At 37.6% G+C, this 27,746-nt stretch overlaps 1 pseudogene; it reads right to left on the bottom strand.

Moving 5' to 3' along the window:
* Positions 1–21,679: 21,679 nt before the first annotated feature.
* Positions 21,680–26,292, bottom strand: LOC125195855 (annotated as a pseudogene).
* Between the last annotated feature and the right edge of the window lie 1,454 nt (positions 26,293–27,746).

Here is a 27,746-nt window from a genome sequence, read left to right on the forward strand (position 1 = left end):
TAGCACAGTTTATACTTTGATAGAACGAGTCACATAATTTATGCCCATGCTGTGCAAGCGTAGATTACTAACACTATGGTTGTCAATCCTAGATCCGTAATTCCTAAAAGCTCCTAAGACCCTTGAAAAGTCCCCACTCTCAATTAACAGTGTTGTTTTAAAGGAAGCTAATTGTAGTGTCTATTAAGTGGATCTAACTCGCCAACCTCCTCTCACGATTATGTAGCAAGTTATATTAAATCTTCATCGAATGTGTCACTCAAAGGTGAAGTATTATGGAACAACTTAAGGAAGAAACGAAGTAAAAATAAAACGGATATTAAATAGAAAAATGAATTGTATAAACCAATAAAAGTTACTAACACATCCAAAGAATCCTATGAATTTAGTTAAACATAAATGAATAGGCTAAAAATATAGATTGAAGCGAAATGAATTTAGTTAAACATAAATGAATAAGCTAAAAAAATAGATTGAAGTGAACACAAAGTGAACATAAGTGCTAAAACAAATAAAACCCAAAGGTTGAATCCTTGTAGCTCTTTGATGATCTCTTACTTCTTTCTCCAACCCCATGCACAATGAAGAACTCTCATAATGCTATGGAATTAATTAACAAAAAGAAGATATAGATGAAGAACTATGGTTGGAGGAGGAGCCATGAAGGCTCCCCTTTTGGGGGCTATGGAAGGGTGAATTCTATGAATGAGGTTATGAGGTATATATAAGCTTGAGAAGGATTTAAATTTGGTAATAAGTTTCCTCCAAGCATTAGGAAAGATGGAATTTTCGTTCCCCATAGTAGAAGAAAAAGATTTGGCTTCATAAGATAATATCTTATTTCCTTCTTTAAATTTCCGCCTAGACTGAATTTGACAGCTTTGCGCGACTTTGGTAGAACGGCCATAACTTTCTACATAGAACTCCGATTGAGGAGATCTTGGTACCATCATGAAGATCTTTTCAAGACGAAGAGAATGGTGTGTAGAATGCCCTGTCGGACTTCAGGATCACCGGCAAATTGAGTTTGAACACAGCTGTTGTGTGCTGCGTTTTCCCAGCGGGCCGCTGGACAGCTCCTGAACTCCCTGGAATCGTTGCAGCGGGCCGCTGGGTTGCCCTTCAGCTCCTGCTTCCGGAAATTCACCTTTTTATGCCCTTTTTCTACTCTATTTTGCACATTACTCACAAAACAAGTCAAAATACCAAAATTGATAAAATATGCAAATAATGAACATGTAATGCAACTTTGACACTGGAATTCCGAGTGTATCAATTAGGGATCGTATCAAAATCCAAATAATGGCCTTAAAACTGTTCAAAATCCGAGCGTAATCAATTACTCGTAATAATATTCTGTCGGACTTGTATTAAATTAGGGCTCAATTTAATTAGTAAAGTTCAACAGGTTTGGCCTAGTTCAACCTCCATGGATCCCTAATCTGGCCCATAACTCTATATAAAAGGAGATTAGAAAGAAGATTTAGAGTTAATTAACTCATAATTTTCGTGCTCCCTTCTGGGAGTGGAAGGAAAAATCACTTTTTGACAGAACTGATATTCCGTTTTCTTTCTAATCAAGTCCTTTTCGATTCAGACAAACTTTGCCCACCCAAAAGTCAGATTCTGAGTTCGAGATACAGAGTAGAAGATTCATGGTTGAGTACGAAGAACATCACGTGGAGAAGGCGCAAGCAATCGTTGATTCTTTGGAGAATCAGATCGGTAATTCTAAACCATAGGAAACTCATGTTTTAGGTTTTATTTCTTTTTACATAAATTATATGTGTTATAACATGCAATTTTGTGTTTAATATGTGAATTAATTAATCCCATAAATGGTCAAATAGATCAGCGCCCCACAATAGGGAGCCGCGTGCAGAGTCGCGGCTCCTACCCCTCGCCCCATCCACGCCGAGTAGTCGGCGATGGCGTGTCCGCACCTACCCGCCCCGGCTCACCTGTCCTACGCAATAGGGAGCCGCGGCCAATAAAACAAAGTTTTTGTAGCACTCCAAATAAACAAAGTTTAATACTTTGTTACTTTGTTTGACGTCGATTTCCTCTCCTGGACGACACTAAAAAATATTCTTGCTCATTGTTCGTGTTTCATCGTATACGAAAAGTAGTAAGAGCCCCCGCAAAAGATCCCCATCCAAGAATGATAAATTTTTCATCGGAACTTTCAAATCATTGAAAAACAATAGTAATTTGCATTAATTTTTTCCATCTATAATCATTGAAAAACAAAGGTAATTAGCATTATTTTTTCCATCTATAATGCCATATACAAAAAGTACCTGGTGAGTACATCTATGCATGAATAAGATCACTTTGCACCCCCGTATCTGTTTCATTTAGGGACTATCATCTGAAACACTAATGAAGTGACTTCACATCCATGGGATTATTGAAATCTCAATCAAAATTCCGAAAAAGAAATTATCACAGAATGTGTATTGCTCGTCTAATCGAGATCTCTGACACAGGAACACAATTACTTCGGAATACAATTACATCGGGATTTATAAATATCTTGTCGGTTTTGGTATTCTTCTCAAATGACTTTTAGTGATCCAAATATTAATTATAAATTAAATTAAAAATAAATCTCTTATAATTATTTTGACATTTCAAATAATGTTAGTTGATGAAATTTAAAGATCTCGAAATATAAAATAGTAACGCTAGCTTAAATAAAAATGATCATAACCTTCACATCTATACAACTGCCGCCTGTTAAGCTCTATAAATTTATTAAAAGTTTTAAATCTATAAATATATAAAAGGCGAGTTTTGGCCGTCTTTTGAAATATATGTAAGTTTTGTCCTTATTTTGAAATATTTATAAATTATGAACCAATTTGAATATTTATGAAATAAATAACTACAATAAAACTGATTTCCTTTCTTTTCTACAAAATTAATTCTATAGCACAAATAGTGGTTACCACATTAATGTTGAGTCTAACACAAACCAGACGCCCAATAACAGTATGATTCTATTTTTATCAATTAAATGCAAAGTTATGACCTTATAGTCATAGTTTGACTAACTTTGCCTAACTTTGCCGTTACTAATGGGAAGTTATATGGTTTTAGGCACTAATTTAAATTAAGTAAATTTATTATAGTTATTGTACAAATTATAGTATGTATCAATGTATAAGCCGTTACACAATAATTCCATTCGTGTTATTTAACTTAATTTAATTCTTATCAAGACTTTGCAAAGTACTCCCCCCCGTCTGCAAATAAGAGTCCCATTCTATTCCAACACGGGTTTTAATAAATGTTAAGAAAAGTGAGTGGAAGAAAGTTAGTGGAATAGGGGTACCACTTATATATATTAGTTTTAAATTATATGTGAGTGGAATGAGTTGGTGGGATGCGGGGCCTTTTTACCATTTATGGTATATATGAACCGGGACTCCTATTCGCGGACGGACCAAAATGGAAAAACGATACTCTTATTTGCGGACGGAGGGAGTAAGTAGTTATTAGTGAAATCCCAATAAGTTCATTAGCCTAATTTGGTTGAGAGGTTGTACCATAATATATACCCTAAACCCTCTATAAATATGTCTAATTTGCTACCTTCTTACTCACTTTTTCATTGGCTTTTCCCTTGTCATTATTGGATTTTCTCCAATAAGACATTGTTTTCCATATGAATATCATATTCCTTAATGAATTATATAGCCTAACATTCCATATGTCATCAAAGTGAGATATGTATGCATTTTTTGAGATGGCCAAGCCCGACGACAAATCAATTGTCATTATAAAAGCTAGTTTTGTTATTTTTTGTTTGAAGTTCTTATATAGCTCGAGGCAATCTGACATGATGGAGAAGATGACGTAAGCATAGGACTATGAAAGTGCTAGAGATGATGAACGGAAAAGGAGGCTCTTGGAGATAAAGACAAGCAGATAAAAAAAGGATAGGAGAGATTAGAAGTAAGATGAATTCATATAGGAATAGAAGAGAAGATCGATGCAGATTAATTGTTAATTAGTAGTAATAAAAAAATTTTATTGATTCCAATTAGTTCGTCATTTTTATTGAGAAATTTTTGCTGAAATTACTAAGTAATGCTATATTTTTACAAATTTGTTGATTTCAAATTTTATTTTATATATTTATATAATGAATTTTCAGCATATATTTTATGGTTTTAGATTTCGTATGATGATATGTTTATCATTTCGAGAATTATTTCACGAGTGTGATACTAGTAAATTATAATGTTTAATCTAAAATAGCATGTAGGATGCGGCCGAGACATGCATGAGCGTGGAGTGAGCATTTGGCTCGTTCATTGGCTCATTGGTTGAGGGTGCATGATAGTGAGTTGCATGGGATCAAGACTTGAGAGAGGAGGAGTTAGTTAGTAACTAACTTGAGTTGTCTACAAGTGTGATATATAAAAGGCAATTGCCTCATTGTAAGTAACTACGAAAACAGAGAGTGTGAGTAGAGAAGGAAGAAAATAAAGAGCTGTGAGTTCACCATTGTAGGGTGCAGTAGCTCGAGAGAGTTTTCATCTTCTTGTTTCTATTTCTGTGTAATCCACCAAAAGAGTGAAGTAATAAACATCTCATCCCTTCCGTGGATGTAGGCAAATTGCCGAACCCCGTAAAACGCGTGTGTTGTTTCTAGTTTCTTGTTTCGTTCTTGTCAATCTTCGATCAAAACTCAACGTAGCAGTTCTGTAAATATCCCCAAAACTCCACTTTTATAGATGTATAGATTTTCTAAGCTTCTTGTTTTAAGGTGTCCATGATAATATGGACACAGAGTTTCCCCATTCTTAGCCCCGATCACAAGTTAAAATTGATTGGAGAAGCTTTCAAGTGGAACCTGCCATGGAATACAACTATAGTAATTTGGGAGGGGCGGAATATTCTTTAGTTTTGATCAAAACTCATCGTCTATTATAACATGCGATAATAAGGTAGTCAACCTTCACTTTACTATTTTGTCTTTTCCCATGGATTATACACGTGATTCTTAATTAAATTATCAAGATTTAATTTCATTGATTTGTATTTGACTATTGGTTGTAACTTGGTCACACCTTACTTCACTAGTGTGTTTTTAAGTTACAAAAGTCTTTCGTCAATTAAAACCGCAATTGCTACATTATCTTGACATGAATTATCATCATACAATTTCTAGATTATTGGTGATCATAACTTAGTCGCACTTCCAAACAAAACAAAAAAAAAAGGAACTTAGTCGCACTTCACTTTCCTCATTTATTCTAGAGCATAATATTTGAGAGTTCATCTTTGTTCATCAAAGTGCAAGGGTTTGAAGAAGGATTCAAGAGAAGATCATGGCTATAAGGATTCAACCTTTGGGTTTTAATTGCTTTAGTTCTTATGTTCTTTATGATTTCCCTTAAAATTATGTCTTTAGATTATTCTATCATGTGTAGCTAAGTTCATAGAATTCTAGGGAAGTGTTAGTAACGACTTTGGTTATACAATTCCTTTCTATTTAACATCCGTTTTGTTCTTACTTCGTTTCTATTCTAAGTTCTGGGTAATTCCTTCATGTTTGAGTGACACATTCTGTGATGATTTAATTGACTTGCTACATAATCCTGAGAGGAGTTTGGCGAGTTACATCGGCTTAGTTGACATTACAATTAGCTTTCCTTATAACGACACTGTTAATTGAGAGTGAGGACTTTTCAAGGGTCTTAGGAGCTTTAGGGAGTTATAAATCTATGATTGACGCGCCTACTGAAGTAATCTACGTTTGTATCGCATGAGCATAACTTAGGCGACTCGTCCTACTGAAGTAAGAACTGTGCTAGGGTGTTGTAGTTGAAATTTGTATAACCATAACTGTGAAAGCACATCCTTGGAATTCGCTTATATCATCTAGTTTATCTCTGTGTTTTATCTGCATTAGTTGTTTAATTCTGTTTTTTAAAAGTTTTTATTTTCAAAATTCAAAAATCTTTCGATTTTCCAAATAGTAAAAGAAGCTTAGTAGAAGGTAACAGTCTGTGATTGTTTTCCCTGTGTTCGATATCGGATACTGACCATTAGCTATACTATTTATACCCTTGTATATTCAGTGCTAATAAAAAGTGGATCAATATGGACATTTCAGGTAATGCTTTAGATGGCCTAATTCCCGATTCATTCATAGTGAGATTATTTCTTATTGAAGATCTTTATCTTTCTGATAACAAGCTTGAAGGTCAAATCCCAAAATCTTTGTCCAATCTACGTCGTCTGCGTGCCTTACTTCTTTATGGTAATGGCTTTAAGGGACAACTTGATGATTTATTTGGAAATAAATCTGGGAAAGGAATATCTGAATCACTCCAATTTCAGGACTTAGCTTATAATATTTTCGATGGATTGATGCTAGACCTGGGAGAATTTTCTGCATAAACTTTCTGAAGTATCCCTGGGGAGAAACAACTTCACTGGATCCATTCCTCTATATATTGGCCAGCTCTCTGAGCTTTGTGTTCTAGATCTTTCTAGAAATAATTTTCCAGGTGTAGTCTCGGAATCCCACAATTCATTGGTGTTGCATTTTGCTCCTGATTGGAGTCCTACTTTCAGTTGGATGAGATATTGTTGTCAGGGTGCAATGTCGGTCCATTTTTTCCGAAATGGATTCAAACTCAAAAACATTTCTTAGTCCTTGATCTCTAGCTAATATAGCAAATAAAGCCCCAACATGGTTGTGGCACTTATCCCCTTCGTTAGAAGGCTTATACATTTTCAACAATCGAATTACCGATATTGTTACGAATCTCTCATCCTCCATTCAGTACATAGATCTTACTAACAATAGTATCTCGGGTCATATTCCATTACTTCCTACCAATTAGAAATAAGTCAGTTGAGTGGAAATATGTTCTCGGGTTCAGTTTCATCGACATTATCAGCTTTTATTCATTGACATCTCCAATAATTGTTGACTCGACTTTTAGCCGCGCTGCCACATCGCGAATGCATCAGAAGCGCCAATGATCATCCTCCATGGTCCATAAATGATCTAGGGTTTTGTGTGGTATGATCGAGATCGATCAAAAGTCGCGATCACTTTGATCGAGCGAGACCCAAAATCGTAATTCTTTTTGATTTCTTGATGTTTAGGGTTTAGGGTTTGCTATTAGGAGTCTCATTTGAGTTTGACATGAAGGTAAGTGAGTGAGAAAGGATAGTGGTATGTAAGACCCATTTTATATATTATTTTTATTAGTCGAATTTGAGTGAAATGAGTAAGTGGAAAGTGAGGTCGTACATATCATTTATAGTTTAAGTAAACAAGGGCTCATAATGGTAGACGGACTAAAATAGTAAATCGAGATTACTAAGGGCAGACAGAGGGAGTATGATAAGGGTTTAACCCCTTCCTTATCAAGTAGGAAGATAAGAGAAAGTCGCAAGGGAACCGAACCCATCGATAAATCGGAATGCTTAGGTTTTGAATGCAGAAAAATAAAGAATATAAAGATAAATACTTGTTATTTCATTGATTGATTCCAAAAGTTAACAATAGCCATATTATAATACTAATAATAACTTAATGAGCAAGAAAATAGATATCCAAAATATACTGTAAATCAAAACTAACTAATTAATAAAGATATGGGGATATTCCTAGAGATATGCACGTATCAACTCCCCTACGGTTAAAATCTAACTTGTCCTCAAGGTGGAAACCACGAAGCCACGAAGAGATTTAAAAGTAGAAGCTTTGGCGTGGTTGCCAAAATTCAACACTAAAACAGGAAGCTTGTGCGTCCAAAAATGCTCAAACACGCCGTGTCATTGCTTGGAGGAATCCATCGTGCATTATCGTTGTACGATGATGATTGATGATCAAAACATGTTGCATCAGCGACATATAAATCGACATAGATATAGACAATTATCTTCAAGTCGGTGTAAGCACCTCATCTCTTACCCAATTTTCTTTATTTTAATTGCAACTCATCCGCAACCAACCTTCTTGCACATCCATTTCTCCCTCAAGGTTGTGATTTGTTGTCTCAAATGCAACCTCGTACTCATTACAGCCTTGTGTTCATCTACTATGCTCTGAATCCCCCTTCTCTCTTCACTTTCGTTAATGGAACGAACCTCCTCCCTGCTGATATTGCTTGGCGAGCCCATGGTCGGTTTCGATCTGTTTCATGTATCTAAATAAGCAGCCTTACATTCTATTATTTTATTCGCTTATGTCTCTAATGTAGAGTCCGTGGAAAGCCCTCTTTCTAGATTAACACAATGCTCTTCTTCCACAATCTCGCAATAAATACTCCATCTGTCCCACTAAAGATGACCCACTTTAATTTTTTATTTGTCCCAACCAAGATGACCCATTACAAAAAATGGAAACTCTTTTATCTCTATTTTATTCCATCTCTTATACTTTACTCTCTCCACTTAACACACAAAATAAAACTGCATAAAAACCCGTGCCCCCAAGGAAGGGGTCATCTTCCTTGGGACGGAGGGAGTAGTAAAAATCACTAGTATTCTCACATGAATAAACAAACTTCGCAACTAAACTAAACTCTCAATTCCTCTACATATCCGCACACATAACTATCTAAACTCTCAACAAATTTTGGAAAATGTGTGTAAGTAAATTCACTTCCATAGAATCACTCCACCGCCTCCCAACATCGATTTTAATTTTAAAACCTCCCAAGTGATATTCGACTTTGTTGATACGGTGGCCAGTCTATTAGTGGGTAACCTTGATGTTGGTGTCGTTCCAGGAGATCCCAACACGTTGGATGACGGGGCTGTGCGGTTGGTGGCGTCTGCATTCGACCTTGTGGGTACCTACACGTAATAGGGCTAGGGCTCGACGGTTGCTGGGGTTGTCAGTCCGCGTACGACAGCTGAGTATCAGGTTGATTGTACGCATATGGACTGCGTTGCTGTCGGAAAGGACCCGGATCAGAAGTCGGTGCCGATTCATAGCCAAAAGGCTATTGGAGGTGTTGCGGCGGTGGCTGATCGTAAGCCGACATTTCCCATGACTGTAGTGGACCAAGTTGTTCTCAACAAGAAGGTTGTTGCACCCATGGTGGTGCATAGGGCTGGAAACTCGGCGGTGATTGCTGTTCGGGGGGTCCCAACACGTGGGAGGTCTTGCCGCACCAAGTGATACTGTTGTATTATACCAGGCATATACCATCCCAAATTAGGATCTTGCCGCCAAAGTTTCGAATACGTGTTGTGCTGTCGGGTTAAGATCCACGGTTTGGTGTGAAAATCTTACATGTTGTTGGTGTTGATTGGGTCCAGCGGCTGGGGATCTACCGGCAACGGCATCGCTGGGTCACAACCCATGACCCACTTCGGTGAAGTTGTTGGGCGGCGGGTCAGGTTGATATGGAGGCAACAATGGCTGGTAAGGCTAGTAGGGCGGTTGTGCGGCGGTGTATATCGGGGGCCTGTTGGGGGCGCGACGAGGGAATCATTGTCACAGCACAACGCTCAAACTCTTCGAGTCTGGAATCGAAGCATGCCATCCATGTCCATATATGCTCAAAGGTTACTATTGTTGGATTAATTGGTTGGGCAACGAAGATCAGCAGTGCAATCACTTGTTGCGTTGTCACTGAAGAGATAGGTGCAATCACAGATTCAGTGCATCCAACTCCGACATTAGGATTTGCCATGAGTTTAGATTAAAGCACCAGATGATAAAGATGTTTGCATTTCTGGAAATATGTCAATTAGAGTGAGACATCAAAAAACAAAAATGTGATAATTAGATTGGGATAAATGGAGTAATAATCACGGAGACATCTTCTTTTAGTAAATAGAAGAAAGAATCTAACTGTTAAATCCATCAGTGTCTTTTGTCTTCTAAGGCAAGAAAGCTCTCAGAATAACACTACAATCATTACCTATATGTACCCCAAAGCCTTTGTGGATTGAGAAATAAAGTTTTACAATTGATAGGTACCGACTAAGTGATACGCTCGGATTTTGCATGGTTTTAAGGCCATTATTTGGTCCATTTTTAATGTCAAAGTTGCATTACATGTCCATTATTTGTATATTTTATCTATTTTGGTATTTTTGACATGTTTTGTGAGAAATGTGCATATTTGAACCTAAAAAGGGAGTCAAAATGCGAAGTGGGAAATCTGGAGTTTCAGGTCACATCCGGCGACCGCCGCAACACTTCCGGCGACCGCAAGCACCCAGCGGCTGACACTTCTGTAGCGGTCCATTTCAGAAAATTTATGCATGGAATGAAGTCGGGCAAGGCGTGGCAACCGCCACCTAAGAGTTAGAATTCTCGGATCAATACCTGGCGACCGCCAGCCAAGGTGCGGCGGTCCGCCACAAAAGAGCGGCGAGCAGATTTGCCCTAAATTCCTCTCCAAGATTTACCATATTTTGCAATCCTTTACCTTATTTTAGGAACTCGAATTCTTCCCTATCAATACTCCCTAAAGGTTCATTATTAGGATCCTCTATTTGCAACATATTTTCTGGAGATTAAATGTTATAGTGCTTCAGTGTGCAAGGAGTTGAAGAAAGATTCAAGAGCATCAAAGCTACAAGGATTCAAACTTTGGTTTTTATTTGCTTTAGTTTTATGTTCCAATTGTTTCCCTTCAATCAATGTCTTTAGATTATTACGTCATGTGTAACTAAATTCATAGGATTCTAGTGATATGTTAGTAACGACTTTGGTTATACACTTCATTTTCTATTTAATATCCTTTTTGTTTTTACTTTGTTTCTTCTATAAGTAAACCATAATGCTTCATGTTTGAGTGACATAATCTTGGATGATTTAATATAACTTGCTACATAATTGTGAGAGGAGGTTGGCGAGTTAGATCCACTTAGTAGACACTAATTTCCTTTACAACGGCACTATTAATTGAGAGTGAGGACTTTTCAAGGGTCTTAGGAGCTTTTAGGAGTTACGGATTTAGGATTGACAACCCTAATGTTAGTAATCAATGTTTGTATCGCATGAGAATAAACTAGGTGACTCGTCCTATCAAAGTAAGAACTGTGCTAGGGTACTGTAGTCCGAACTTATATAACCATAACTGTGAACGCACATCCCTGGAATTCACTTATCTCTATACTTTTATCTCTGTGATTTATTTGCATGTAGTTGTTTATTACGTTTAAATTGTTCTTTGTTTTCAAAATTTTCAAATTCTTTTGGTTTTCTAAATAGTAATTAAGTTTTAGTAGAAGGTAGCAAATTTGTCATTGTTTTCCCCGTGATTGATCTCCGGTACTGACCTTTAGCTATACTATTCCTACTCTGTATACTTGCAGGTATTTATAGTGCTAATAAAAAGTGCATCAAGTTTTTGTCGCCGTTGCCAAGGATTACACTCACTGTGTGATTGATATCTTCAAACGGATTTTATTGCTTTCATTTTGTTGCTTTCATTTTTATTTTTACTTTTATTTTTATTTTGTTTTAATGGATTTCTTCATAGGAATAGAGAATCCATACGGTTACACTAATGAGCAGCAAGGAGGGTATTACGAAGAATGTTATAGCCCCGACCAAGGGGGATCATACTACGACCCAGACTGTTCTGACTATTCATACGATGCACAAAATTATTACGCTAATGAAAATTCTGAAATATGTGCATGTATGGAGGAGCAACCCCGCTCTAATTGAGAGGAGTTGTTAGAAATCTGCATCCTTGAGGCTCAGGAACAGAAGAAGGTGACAAATCAGAGGTTGAATAATTTGGAAATACCAGCCTGTTGGAGCATGGATTGGCAAGTCTTGTCGTACAAGTTAGGACGTTGGAATTTAATATGGGGGCTCTGGCTACTGCAATAGGGAGCAAGCACACTCCAGGGACACTACCTGGCCTGCCGGAGATCAATCCCAAGGGAAGGTGTCACGCCGTGCAGCTTCGTAGCGGGACCACATACCAACCTCCGCAAGTAGGAGACCTAGGAAGGGGAAGGAAAGAAATAGAACAAAGTCAACCGACCCCACACCAGCTGCTGATCACATATAGAGGCCCGCTACACACCTACATAGCGGTCCACCAGAGATCTCCCAGCATGCCGAGCTCGATTCGGACACAGACGCAGAACCATCTCCCGCGACCGCTGCACCTCTTCGCGGCGGTCCGCCACCAGAGCACCAACCGCCAAATTTTCAGTCGCCCAACTCCGCCACTATTCCGTATCCTCAACGGTTGAAGAACAAAGAGCTAGACACCTAGTTCACCAAGTTCTTGGATGTCATAAGCAAATTCCACATCAACATTCCACTAGTGGAAGCACTACAACAAATGCCTAACTATGCAAAGTTCTTGAAGGATGTGGGGGAAATACAAGACAGTGGGCTTGACAGAAAATTCCGGCGCCATAATTTAGAAGGGTCTGCCTACCAAACACAAAGATCTAGGGAGTTTTACATTATCTTGTGTTTTGGGAAATAATGTAGAAGGTAAAGCATTGTGCGATCTTGGATTGAGTATTAATTTAATGCCTTTGTCTTTCTACAGGATGCTCGACATTGACAATATCCACCCCACCTCGATTACCTTGAAATGGCAGACAGAAGCACAACAACACCAAGGGGGATTGTAGAAGATGTTTTGGTAAAAGTAGGAGAATTCATTTTTCCCGCTGACTTTGTTGTTTTGGACATGTAGGAGGACAAGAAATTGCCCGTGATACTTGGAAGACCATTTTTAATCACTGGGGGAGCCATGATAGATGTACAAAAAGGGGATCTAACACTGCGACTACATGATGAGAGTATCACCTTAAACATCTATGACGCTCTGAAATTCCATGGGAAGGAAGTGTTGGAGTTTGTATACTATTTCGAGTGATTGAATACTGTAAAACTCTTATTTTATTTTCCAAGGAATAAAACAGATTATATTTTTCCATAATATTATTATGTTTTACATTTAATGGATGTTTATTGCATGTTTAAATGTATAAGTAAACTTAACAAAGTTTAAGTCTTTGTTTTAGTACACCGGTTGTGGGCGTCGTCCACTTTAAGGTAACACGGTCAGTCCTAAACAAAGAAAAAGATGAATTTCACGACCAAGATGGAATTAAACTATCCATTATGAAAGGTTGCAATGTTAGTCCGCATATTTCCATGCCTTACTGAAATAAGATGACATTGGTGTGGTAAAACACTGAACGGATCTAACAGCAAGAAGAGTCTTTATGCTATCTATTGAAAGGAGAGGTCTTGATAAATATTTGTTTCTTAATCAATGTATGTTAGCATTGAGCATACGGTATTGATTATGTATTACTTTGACTAATCAAATGGTGCGGGTTTTTCGCAACACAATAATCCTGATATATTGGGTAGTGGTGATTAATATCTAGAATTGCTAGGATTGCTATTATGTTGAATCGTGCGCAAGATGAGTCTCGTTTGATAATGTCCTCAAGAGGAGCACGAAACAAGGTTTTATTATTCGGAACCTAGCTAGTTGGAGTTTCATTACTCTATGAATAATAAATAAGTGTTTCATGCTAAATCCACTCTTGGAATTTATAAAATCCACTCTTGGAATTTATAAGAAGTTTATTAATTAAGTCCATAGCATACATTAATTAATTAATGGACATTTTTATCTTAAGCACGGGAAATAAAAGTTATAACGGAACCCCGGATACTTATAATTTCAGATTTGAATGGGGAGAGTTTAATATTACTTCTGTAGTGGCTGCTCGTAATATTCCAATTAAAGCTCTAATTAAATTTTGGGTTCAATTTAATTAGTAAAAAGTAAATTGGGTGAGCCCATATCCAAAACCTTCTATAGAAAATACACTTTAAAAAAATTTCTTCCACTCCTAAACGTAGAGGGACGAATTTTTCATCCAGCTCTCCTCTGTGGATTCGAATTTCTATCTCTTTTATTTAAGTCTTAGTATTCCGGTGAGATTAGCCCACACTGATATTGGAGTACAGTTCGGGAACCAGAGAGAAGATCTGTGGTCTAGTATTCAAAGCGTCACGTGGAGAAGTCGCTAGCCATCGTTGATTCTTTGGAGAATCAACAGGGTATTATTTCTGATCCGTAGAAAAGCATGTTTTAGGTTTCAATTATACTTAAAGCATGATTAATTCAAGTTATGATCATGATACATGTCATAGTTACGCGAATAGAATTTGTCTAAATAATCTGCTAAATAGATCTGATTATTATGTGATTTATTTGTTTGATTTATCGGACGCTTCCGCTTCCAGTTCCTTCAGGAAGGAGCAGAAGGCTGTCAAGAGTGTAGCGTCATCCAAGTCGTCACGGATTGTGTGGGGGAAATGGAAGTCACATACCACCAAACTCAGGACCCTTTAGATTCTTGTCTTATAAATTCTTTTACTCCTACGTCTGATCCATCTACTTGTGATTCTAATGTCTATGCTATGATTGCAGAACTCGAGGTTCTCCCCAAGAGAATCCCTCAAAAGGGGAACACCTTCTTTCCTTTGCGCACTCCCGAAGAAGAAGAAGAGAAGAAGAAGGCATTGGGAAAACCACGAGGACCACCTAAGGTAGAATTGAAGCCACTTCCGGAACACCTTAGGTATGTATTTCTAAGGCCAAATAATACTTACCTTGTTGTCGTGTCCGCCGCCTTGAGTTAAAATGAATGTGAAAAGTTGGTGTGTGTGCTAAGCATGTATATGTCTGCTATAGGACGGTCTATTGGTGATTTGAAAGGAATTAGCCCAAACACATGCATGCATAGTGTTTTACTTGAAGAGGGGCATAAGCCTCGTGTGCAAAACCATCGTAGACTTATTCCTATCATGCGAGATGTAGTGAAGAAGGAAGTAATCAAGTTGCTAGATGCAGAGATTATTTATGCCATTTTGGATAGTGAATGGGTGAGTCCTACACAAGTAGTAGCTAAGAAAGGAGGGATAACTGTAGTGCCAGGAATGGATGGTGAGATGATTACCACAAGAGTAGCCACAAGTTGGAGAGTTTGTACTGATTATAGGATGTTAAATGCAGCCACTGGGAAAGATCACTTCTCTTTGCCTTTTATTGATCAAATGCTTGATAGATTAGGGGGATATGATGACTATTGTTTCTTAGATGGTTATTCTGGTTACAATCAAATTGCGATCGCTCCCGAGGATCAACATAAGTCTGTCTTTATTTGCCCTTATGGCCTAATCTATGCTTATAGAAAAATGTCTTTTGGCTTATGTAATACTCCTACGACTTTCCAAAGATGCTTGATGGTCATTTTTCATGATTTGATTAAAAATGTGATGGAGGTTTTTATGGACGACTTTTCTATTTTTGGGAAGTCTTATGATCATTGTCTTGAAAATTTGGCTAAGGTTTTACAGAGATATGTAGAAACTAACCTTGTTCTTAATTGGGAGAAATGTAATTTCATGGTGAAGGAAGGTATAGTTCTAGGTCACAAAGTGTCTTCTGCAAGGATTGAAGTTGACAGGGCTAAAATCGCAGCCATTAAGAAACTCCCGCCTCCATCCAACAAAAAGGCCCAAAGAAGTTTCTTGGGGCATGCTAGTAGAACTTTAGATTCTATACAAGCTAACTATACGACTGCAGAACGGGAGATGCTTGCTATAGTTTATTCTTTTCATAAATTTAGAGCTTGTCTTGTTGGGACTAAAACCATCATTTACACTGACCATGCAGCTATTAGACACCTGTTTGCAAAGAAGGACGCAAAGCCAAGAGTCATTCGGATTGTAGGAACTGGCAGCGGAAGCGTGCGTCGAGTTATCATAATTTAATAATTATTAATCGAACAAATAAATCACATAATAATCAGATCTATTTAGCAGATTATTTAGACAAAAGCTATTCGCGTAATTCTCACATGTATCATGCCCATAACTTGAATTAATCATGCTTTAAGAATATTGAAACCTAAAACATGCTTTTCTACGGAGCAAAAATAATACATAATTAATTCTCCAAAGAATTGATGATGGCTAGTGACTTCTCCACGTGACGCTTTGAATACTAGACCACAGATTTTCTCTCTGGTTCCCAAACTGTACTCCAATATCAGTGTGGGCTGATCTCACCGGAATACTAGGACTTAAATAAAGAAGACAGAAGAAATCATTTTCCAATTTGGAGAGAATTTCGAACACCTCTTAATAGAGGGCGACGAAATTTTAGTAGTTAAAATTATGTTTTTGTCTCCTTTATTCCCTATTAATAATAAGTTCATTTTGGGCCCAGACAGGGATCTATGGAAGGTTTTGGATATGGGCTCATCCAATTTATTTTTTACTAATTAAATTGAACCCACAGTTTAATATAAGCTTTAATTAGAATATTACGAGCAGCCACTACAGAAGTAATATCGAACTCTCCCCATCCAAATCCGAAATTATAAGTAATTCGGGCTTCCGTTTTAACTTTCATTTCCCGCACTTAAGATAAAAATGTCCATTAATTAATCAATGTCTGCTATGGACTTAATTAATTAACTTCTTATTAATTCCAAGAGTGGACTTAGCATGAAACGCTTATTTATTATTCATAGAGTGATCAAACTCCAACTAGCTAGGTTCCGAATAATAAAACGTTGTTTCGCGCTCCTCTTGAGGACATTATCAAACGAGACTCACCTCGCGCACGATTCAACATTATAGCAATCCTAGCATCGCTATATATTAATCACCACTACCCAATATATCAGGATTATTGGGTTACGAAAAACCCGCACCATTTGATAAGTCCAAGTAATGCATAATCAATACCGTATGCTCAATGCTAACCTACATTGATTAAGAAACAAATATTTATCAAGACCTCACCTTTCAGTAGATTGGATAAAGACAAGTCTTGCTGTTAGATCCATTCAGTGCTTTACCACACCAATGTCATCTTATTTCAGTAAGGCTTAGAAATATGCGGACTGACATTGCAACCTTTCACGATGGATAGTCTAATTCCATCTAGGTTGTGAAATTCTTCTTTTTCTTTGTTTAGGACTGACCGTGTTACCTTAAAGTGGACAACGCCCACAACCGGTCTACTAAAACAAAGACTTAGACTTTGTTAAGTTAACTTATACATTTAAACATGCATTAACATCCATTAAATGTAAAACATAACAACATTATGACAAAAATAATCTTATTTTATTCCTTGAAAAATAAAATAAGAGTTTACAGTATCCAATCACTCTAAACGTGATTTCAAGTATACAAACTCTAACAGATCCTACTTCCCCGGTGAACATCTGTTCTTCACTCAAGCTACTTTTCCATGGTATGCCGATATTGTTAATTATTTAGCAGCCAAGGTACACCCTCTCGATCTTACTCCTTATCAAAGAAAGAAGTTTTATAGAGATGTAAGATCTTATTTTTGGGATGAGTCCTACTTGTTCAAAAGATGTGCAGGTACTATACTTAAAGATGTGTATCGCAAGAGGATTAGGCAGCCATAGTTGAAAGATGTCATTCGTCGTCAACTGGAGGACACTTCGGTGTGGAAACGACCGTGAAGGGTCGGGTTTTTGCACGTGTGTCGTGTGCATGTGTCCCTCCTTTCAACAAGATTTATAATTTTCCCACTAATGCAACAAATATTACTAAGTATAAGCGGCAAGAGCGGGGTCGAACCACAGAGACTATGGACCTACTCGAGATCGATTCCATGACACAAGCGGAAAGGGGGTCGGCTGCTGCCACGCATTCATTGGGTGGGTTAAAAATCTAATCTACTTGACCTGGCGGAATTAAATCGGACTCTATTTACCTGACCTAGGAGACGGGAGAAGTACGGAAGGAAAATAAAACACGAAAATATTTTTCATCAATTTAATAAATCATGAAAGCAACTAAAGAAAACAATTGAAACTTACTAACCAAGCTAAAGGCTTTCCTAAAATAGGCAGACAAAGTGTAAAAGTAAAGTGGGGACCATTTTTCTCAAACTAGTTGGGCTGACAGAAAAGCTGGAAAACCAAAAAGCAAAAGCAAAAAGCAGATCTGATTCTCTAACTAACTCCTACTTCATCTTCTCCAAATAACCAAGTAAAAACAGAGCATAGAACAGAGCTTCAACACCATTGACGAAATAAAACAGAGCATGCTTCAAAACGAGACGTAAAGCTAGAACTACCAGATCTACGCTACTGGGTCAAGCAGAAAACGAAATGAACACAGATTACCTTGCATGCATCACCTAAACTATCGGATCTCAGAAATCGAGCACGTGAACAACTAAATCTCAACCTCTAAACTACTGGAAATCATGTAAACAACATGGATCTAAACATCTAAGCTACCAATTGCGAAAAGCATCCAAGAAACATAAGTAAAAACATCATCAACATGAAAATAAACACCAAAGCTTCATAAAACTGGAAATGAGTCGAGATCCAACGGTGAAGTCGTCAATTCCTCCGATGAAACCATTGAACTAAGCTAAGAAAGCAACAAACTATCTAACTAAACTAAGAGAGCGGTGGCGTTAAGCACCTATGAGAGCTTCCTACCTAAACTACGATAGCGTTAAGCGCTACCTCTTCATTGTGGAAAGCTTCTATTTATAGAGTGGCTTTAACTTCAACCCTAAGGCAACTTCTTGTCGGTATTTGACCATTTTACCCTTGCAATAATTGAGGATCTTCATGTCAGCACACCATTCTGTCTCCTTGACCAGGTAGATGACTTTTTCTGCGCTTCACCTCCATTACGCCATTATGTCTCCTTGACCAGGTAGATGACTTTTTCTGCGCTTCAGCTCCATTCTGCCATTCTGTCTCCTTGACCAGGTAGATGACTTTTTCTGCGCTTTTGCTCCATTTCTACTCCTGTCGTCAACTTCCTGATTCTCCTAGGTCCGAGCGACGATTCTCCTAGGTCCGAGCGACGACTTCTGGTATTTTACTTCAAAATCAGCTATTTTGCATCTGCCAGGTCAATTTACACAAACTCCCGGATCCAACAGATTTCTGCACACTTAAGCTCAAAATTTGTGCATTATCTCCCCCAAAAGCATATAATTTTAACCCAAAACCAATGCATGAAACGAGCCTTATCAGACCGCCATCAAAATCTTACAAAGCGGTTTCTATTGGCCAACCATTTATCGTGATTCCGCCAGTTTTGTGCTCCAATGCAACGAATGCCAGCGCATAGGGGGAATATCAAAGAAGAAGAAGATGCCTATGAATACCATCATTTAGGTGGAATTGTTTGATGTATGCGGGATAGGTTTTATGGGACCATTCCCAAAATCAGGGGAATACCAATACATATACCAATACATTTTGTTTGCGGTTGAATATGTGTCTAGATGGGTGGAAGCAATTCCTACCAAAACTAATGATTCTAAATTTGTAACTGCCATTGTTAGGAAAAACTTTTTTTGCAGGTTTGGTACACCTCGTGCTCTCATAAGCGATGGAGGATCTCACTTCAACAATAGGTGGCTAGACAACGTATTGGACAAGTACGGAGTCAGGCATAGAGTCACCTCGCCATATCACCCCAAAGCCAATGGGCAGACCGAACTTGAAAATCGGGAGATCAAGTCCGTTCTACAGAAAACAGTGAGCACCAATAGAAAGGATTGGGCACTCCGTTTGGATGATGCATGCGTTGTGGGCATACCGTACCGCATACAAATCTCCTATAGGTATGTCTCCTTATCAATTAGTTTTTGGAAAATCATGTCATTTGCCTTTTGAGATGGAGTATAGGTCTTATTGGGTGATAAAGAAGTTGAATCAAAATTTCCAAAAGGCCGAGGAGGAAAGGCGTCTTCATTTAAATGAGATGGACGAATTTCGGATGAAAGCCTATGATAGCTCGTCTACTTACAAAGAAAGGATGAAGGCTTACCATGATAGGATGATTAGTCCACAAGAGCTCACCTTGGGGGATGTATTTTTGTTGCACAACTCAAGACTCTCTCTTTTCCACGGAAAGTTGAAGTCCAGATGGACCGGCCCGTACATGATCAAGAAAATCTATGATAATGGGACGGTTGAGTTGCTCGCTTAGAATGGGAAATTGTTTCAAGCCAATGGCCACCGTGTGAAGAACTACTATAGCACGAACAAGGTGATGGAGGAGGAAGTGGATTGAAAAGAACCACCCAAGGAGTAAAAAAAGGGGTAAATTGAAGCTAATGACTATAAAAGAGCACTTGTTAGGAGGCAACCCAACCAGTTTCGACAATTTTTGCTTAAGTTTTTTAGTACCTTTTTGTTTTGTTTAGTTTTCATATTTTTGAAAAATTCTCGCAGATATTGATCTTCGCCGGTGACCGCTGCAGAGGCCGCAGCGTCCCGTCGGCCACATACTGGAAAAGTCTCTGACTCGTCGCGGCGACCACCGGAGAGCCCCCAACAACCGCCGCCAAATTGCAGTTTCTAGCGTGATTTTTCGAGTTTCTCGAATTTTTCGCTCCGCCCAACCTCTCCGCAAAATTTTCAAGGTATGTTTTGTTTTAGTTTTCTCACGTCCCTACCGACTCTACAAATTACACTTTGTTGTAAATAAGTATGGGGGGATGACGTGGTGGACCGTGAGTTTAGGTTTTTGTTTTAGTTTTTAGTTTTTGTTTTTATTTAAAAATCCCAAAGGTGAATTTTTCTTTGTTTAAGTATGATTTGACAATTTGGTTTGATGGTTTGGTAAAAAGATGCATAATTAGAGAATTGTTTGTTCGCCTTGAATCAATCCTATACCATGTGAGGATTTTAGCCTAATTCCTTTCATGTGTGATTTATCTGCATGCATATATATGTTTCCAGAACATGCTCCTAGTCTGCCAAAGTGTACATAGTGTTTAAGTTGATTTAGGAGGATGTTAGGCCATCTTTTCATAGCTACTTTTATACCCAGATTTTCGACCCTCGACCCTCTCAAAAATTTAAAATTTTGACCTTTTGAGCCAATTTTTAGCCTTTAAGCCTTTTCTTTGGAAGCCAAAATAAATGGGGACAATTCCTTGGGTTAGTATAGTGTTTTATATCTTTTGTGAAGGAATTAGAGAGATAAGGAAGAAAGTTGTAAAAAGTAGCGTGTTTAATTGTAGAAAAGAGCAAGTTGTGATATAGTGAAAATTCAAAATGTGTGCTTGCTATAGAAAGAAAATGATATGGATTATGATACGACGAAGGACCCGTTGAATATATTGATCCCATAACCCCACGTATAAGGATTGACAGCGGACTCCCTTGATTGATAATCTGGTTTGATCCACTCCAGAGATTGGAAAACCTCGACCCGTTGGCTATATGATCAGCCAAGAACCCCAGTATGGTTGAACGCCACAAGATCTTGATCTAAGAATCTTGATAAGTTCCAAACATGTGAAATACTCTACAAAGACAATTCAACTCATAAAGACAAAGTCTATTTTCGTATTTGATTAATCCTCCTCCAAATTACATGCTTACAAGCCTTTTTATAGGCTAGAATGGACTCTTGAAAGTCTCACATCATTAGTACTACTTAAGACACTTAAAAAGACTCATAATAAAAGAAAAGTAACTCTTAAATCTTTGGTGTAACTCTAGGAAATCTAAAGTCACTTATTTAACATAAAATGTAACTTAAAAGGACCCTTCATTTTGGCTACTCCAACTTGGACGAAAATGCATCATGTATCTTCAATTTGGGCCTCCAAAATGTGATATTTAGTAACTCCAAGCTTCATGCATTGGGCTGCCCCCTGACTTGAATAATATTCACCATTTGGCCCAATATAGAATGCTCTTGGAATTGGGCTTTTATTTCAGCAACTAAAAGCATCATGGACTCCTTTATGTTCTTAGCTCTAGCTCTTGTAATTGGCCCACTTTGAATGATCAATGGATCCATCTTCTTGTCCTTGTAGATAAGCTTGGGTGTGTCTCCATCATTCCCTTCTTCTTCAAGAGGATTCGTCCTTGAATCTAATTCGCCAACATAAGGAGATAAATCAGAAACATTAAAAGTAGCACTTACATTAAACTCACCAGGTAAGTCTAGTTTGTAAGCATTATCATTGATTTTTGCAATCACTTGGAATGGTCCATCTCCTCTTGGCTGCAACTTGGACTTTCTTTTCGAAGGAAATCTCTCCTTTTCTCATATGCAGCCAAACTCAATCTCCCAGCTCAAAGATGACTTGTTTCAGACCCTTGTTATCTTGCTTCGCATATTGCTCTGTCATCTTTTCAATGTTGAGTCTTACCCTTTCATGCAATCTTTTCACCATTTCAGCCTTAGCCTTTCCATCAAGACTTGCACGTTCTTCAATAGGTACTGGAATCAAATCTAGTGGACTCAATGGATTGAAACCATACACAACTTCAAAATGGAGAAAAGTTAGTAGCAGAGTGAACACTTCTATTATAAGCAAATTCAGCAAAAGGTAAACATTCTTCCCAACTTTTCAAGTTCTTTACCAAAGTTCGTAGTAATTGAGACAAGGTCCTATTTACTACTTCAGTTTGTCTATCAGTTTGTGGATGACAAGTAGTAGAAAACAAAAGTTTAGTTCCCAACTTATTCTACAATACATGCCAAAAATGACTCACAAACTTAGCATCTTGATCACTCACAATTGATCTAGGAACACCATGCAAACGGACAATTTCTTTAAAGAACAAATCAGCAATATGAGTTGCATCATCAGTTTTGTGACATGGAATAAAATGTGTCATTTTTGAAAACCTATCAACAAACACAAAAACTGGATCTCTACCTCTTTTTGTTCTAGGCAAACCAACGACAAAGTCCATTGAAATATCCTCCCAAGGTGCACTAGGAATTGGTAACGGTTTGTACAAACCATGTGGGTGTGATTTAGACTTGGCTTGCATGCAAGTTATGCATCTTTTAAAAATTCTTTCAACATCCACACGCATTTTAGGCCAAAAGAAATGTTCATGCAAAACATCCAATGTTTTATGTACTCCAAAATGCCCCATTAAACCACCGCCATGAGCTTCTCGCACAAGTAATTCACGCATAGAACCATGAGGAATCCACAGTTTATTTTGTCTAAGCAAATAGTCATCATGCCTATAGAACTTGTCAAATGCTTCATGCTCACAAGCTAAATAGATAGCAGAAAAGTCTGGGTCATTAGCATATATTTCCTTAATCAACTCAAAACCAAGCAATTTAGTACTCAAAGTAGTGATCAAAGCATACCTCCGAGACAATGCATCAGCCACAATGTTTTCTTTTCCCTTTTTGTATTTGATCACATATGGAAATGATTCAATGAATTCCACCCACCTAACATGTCTCTTGCTAGCTTACCTTGGCCTTTCAAGTACTTGAGAGATTCATGATCCGTATGAATTACAAACTCTCTAGGCCACAAGTAATGTTGCCATGATTCCAAAGCTCTAACCAAAGCATATAACTCCTTGTCATACGTTGGATAGTTCAATTGAGCTCCTTTCAACTTTTCGCTAAAGTAAGCAATTGGCCTTCCATCCTGCAGTAAAACAGCTCATATACCTACTCCAGATGCATCACATTCAAGCTCAAACATGTTATTAAAGTTAGGCAAAGAAAGAATTGGTGCAGTTGTAAGTTTTTCTCCCCAATGAAAACCAATATCTTTTTTCACAATTTCATAAAAAGGTGCAGCAATTGTACTAAAATCCTTGACAAACCTCCTATAGAAACTTCCAAGACCATGAAAACTTCTAACTTGAGCTACATTTTGAGGAATTGGCCATTTTAAAATAGCTTTCACCTTCTCCTTTTCCATTTCAATCCCATTAGCACTTACAACAAAACCTAGAAAAACAACTTTATCCATGCAAAAAGAACACCTTTTGAGATTAGCATGCAATGATTCTTTTCTTAAGGTGTCCAACACAGCATGCACATGGTCAAGATGTTCATCCATATTTTTGCTATAGACAAGAATATCATCAAAATAAACAACCACAAATTTTCCAATGAATTTTCTCAAAACTTGGTGCATCAATCTCATGAAAGTACTAGGTGCATTAGTTAAACCAAAAGGCATTACTAACCACTCATATAGACCAAATTTTGTTTTGAAGGCTGTTTTCCATTCATCTCCTTCTCTAATTCGAATTTGATGATAACCACTTTTCAAATCAATCTTACTAAACACAACAGATCCATGCAATTCATCAAGCATATCATCTAACCTAGGAATAGGATAGCGATACTTTAGTGTGATTTTGTTGATTGCTCGGCTGTGTGCATATCCTCCATGATCCATCTTTCTTAGAAACAACAATTACCGGAACAACACATGGATTCATGCTCTCAGGGATTTTTTCTTTCTCCAACAACTCTTGCACTTGCCTTTGAATTTCCTTAGTCTCTTCGGGATTGGCTCTATAGGCTGGTCAATTTGGTAGAACAACCCCGGGAACAAAGTCAATTTGATGTTCAATACCTCTTAATGGAGGTAATTCATTTGGTTCATCCTCGGGAAAGACATCTTCGAATTCCTGTAAAAGAGACACAAAAGTACTTGACAAAGAAGAGGTTAATTCGTTAGTGGTAAACAAAGACTCTTTGTACACTACGATAAAGACACTCTTTCCTTCAACTATTGCACTCTTTATTTCTTTTGCTCTCACATAGAAATTCTTTTTTTCTTTTCCCTCATTCTTACTTTTCTCTCGACTCTTTTTTTCACTCGACTCTTTTTCAATGCCCTCACTTTTTGTTCTCTCAACCTCACGAGCTCTCCTTGCTTGAGACAATTTCTGTTGATCCTCTTGAACTTGTTGAGGTGTCAAAGAGACAAGCATGATAGACTTGTTGTTGTACTTGAAGGTGTAGTGGTTATGAAATCCGTCATAAGTCACCCTACGATCAAACTGCCATGGCCTCCCCAAAAGAATGTGACTAGCATGCATTGGCACAACATCATAAAGAACATCATCCTTATAATTGCCAATTGAAAACGAAATTGGAACTTGTTTTGTCACCCGAATTTCTCCACATTCATTAAGCCATTGTAGCTTGTACGGATTAGGATGTTTTTCCGTCGTTAAGCTCAATGTTTCCACCATTTCAGAACTTGCAACATTTGCACAACCACCACCATCAATAATCATCATACAAAGTTTACCTTGGACCAAACACCTTGTGTGGAAGATGTTCTCCCTTTGTTGATCATTGTTTCTATTTTGCATGTTTAGAGCCCTACGAACCACCAAAAGTTCTCCACGTTTGGATCCAATCTCCTCCAATTGTTCATCCTTCTCCTCATCATCTTCACGTTCACTTTCAGATTCAATCTCTCCATTTGGCTACAAAATCATCACCCTTTGGTTTGGACATTGAGATGCAATATGTCCAACACCTTGACAACGAAAGCATTTGATATCTCTATTTCTATTAGAAGTAGAAGTAGAAATACCTTTACCCTTCTCAAATTCTTTGGACTTGGATGTTGACGCTTCATTTTGGGGTTTAGAAGCTGCCTCAAAATTGGATTTGGATGAAGTCCACTCTTTTGTCCTTGAATAATGAGAATTTGTTGAAAAATTCTTTTGGGTTGCTCCCTTCTTCTTCACTTGCCCCTCCACCTTCATGGCCATATGAACCATGTTCTCCAACTCCACATAATGTTGAAGTTCCACAATGTTCGCAATCTCCCTATTCAGCCCACATAGGAATCGAGCCATAGTTGCTTCTCTATCTTATTCAACATTTTCCCTAATCATGGCAATCTCCATCTCTTTGTAGTACTCATCAACAGATTTAGTACCTTGTTTCATAGATTGTAATTTTTGATACAATTCATGAAAATAATGAGAAGGTACGAATTTCTTACGCATAATGCCTTTCATTTCTTCCCAAGTTGAAACTGGTCTCCCTCCATATTGTCTTGTACTGGTAATCAATTGATCCCACCAAACTATAGCATAGTCAGTGAATTCAATCGCAGCAAGTCTAACCTTTTTCTCCTCGGAATAGTTGTGACACTCAAAGATGAGATCCAGCTTTCTCTCCCATTCCAAATAAGCTTCAGGATCACTCCTTCCTTGGAATGTTGGGATCTTCAGTTTGATGCTTCTTAAATCACCATCAACTTCATTTGTACGCCCTCTTCTACCATTTCCATGTCTCTCATTTCGATGCCTATATGAAGCATCATCTTCTTCTCCTCCACTCTCTTCCTCCTCGTTATTATTTTTATTTGTTGCTTGAAGTTCTAGCCTCTCCAAGCGCCCTGAAACACTTTCCAGAATACGTGCAAACCTTGCATATTGTTGTTGCATGGTTTTCAACGTAGGATCAACTGGAATTTGATTGTCAGTAGAATCCATCCTCACAGTTCACTCGTGTATCACACAAAAATAAACCTCACATAAACACTCGTGTATATCACTCGTTGGCTTTTACCTCCCCTCGAATAACCTCACCACTCAAGCCTTTTACCACTCTTTCTATTTTGCAAAGAAAACACAAGTACAAAACAAATCAAGAGTAAACAAGAAATAATAGCAATCAACCAAACTTTAGCCCTTGAATGAAGGATGAAAGGAAATGGTCGAGATATATGTATTTGGATTTTTTTTTCTATTTCTTTTTTTTTTTCTGGTTTCCGATTGCTGCTTTTTATATAAGCAACAAAAGATAATGGATAAAAGAAGGTAAAGATGGTAACTATATGGGTATTTTCATTTTCCATTTTTATTTTTTGGTTTTTTTTTAGCAACAAGTAGAAAAAATGAAGATAAAGTTGCTAGCCTTTCTCACTTTTTTTTATTTATTTTTTTATTTTTTATTTTTGAAACAAGGATATGAATGTAAGACAAAGCTAAGGATAGATCAATACCAGATGATACCAAATGATATGGATTATGATACAACGAAGGACCCGTTGAATATATTGATCCAAGAACCCCACGTATAAGGATTGGCAACGGAGTCCCTTGATTGATAATCTGGTTTGATCCACTCCAAGAGCTTGGAAAACCTCGACCCGTTGGCTATATGATCAGCCAAGAACCTCGGTATGGTTGAACGCCACAAGATCTTGCTCAAAGAATCTTGATAAGTTCCAAACAAGTGAAATACTCTACAAAGAGAATTCAACTCACAAAGACAAAGTCTATTTTCGTATTTGATTAATCCTCCTCCAAATGACATGCTTACAAGCCTTTTTATAGGCTAGAATGGACTCTTGAAAGTCTCACATCATTAGTACTACTTAAGACACTTAAAAAGACTCATAATAAAAGAAAAGTAACTCCTTAACCTTTGGTGTAACTCTAGGAAATCTAAAGTCACTTATTTAACATAAAATGTAACTTAAAAGGACCCTTCATTTTGGTGGCTCCAACTTGGACGAAAATGCATCATGTATCTTCAATTTGGGCCTCCAAATGATATTTAGTAACTCCAAGCTTCATGCATTGGGTTGCGCACTGACTTGAATAATATTCACCATTTGGCCCAATATAGAATGCTCTTAGAATTGGGCTTTTATTTTAGCAACTAAAAGCATCATGGACTCCTTTATGTTCTTAGCTCTAGTTCTTGTAATTGGCCCACTTTGAATGATCAATGGATCCATCTTCTTGTCATTGTAGATCAGCTTGGGTGTGTCTCCATCAGAAAACAAAAGAGAATGAAAAAAGAAAGAAAGGTTGTGAAGAAAAAGAAAAATAGAAAAAAATCAAAGGTTTGGAAAGTGAGATGAAGGAGAAAAATAAAATGTTAGAAGTATCTTGTGTTATTAGAAAAGTGGAGTCAATTTAACTCTACTTGGGATATT

Source organism: Salvia hispanica, chromosome 1 (genome assembly GCF_023119035.1).
Source record: "Salvia hispanica cultivar TCC Black 2014 chromosome 1, UniMelb_Shisp_WGS_1.0, whole genome shotgun sequence".
NCBI lineage: Eukaryota > Viridiplantae > Streptophyta > Magnoliopsida > Lamiales > Lamiaceae > Salvia > Salvia hispanica.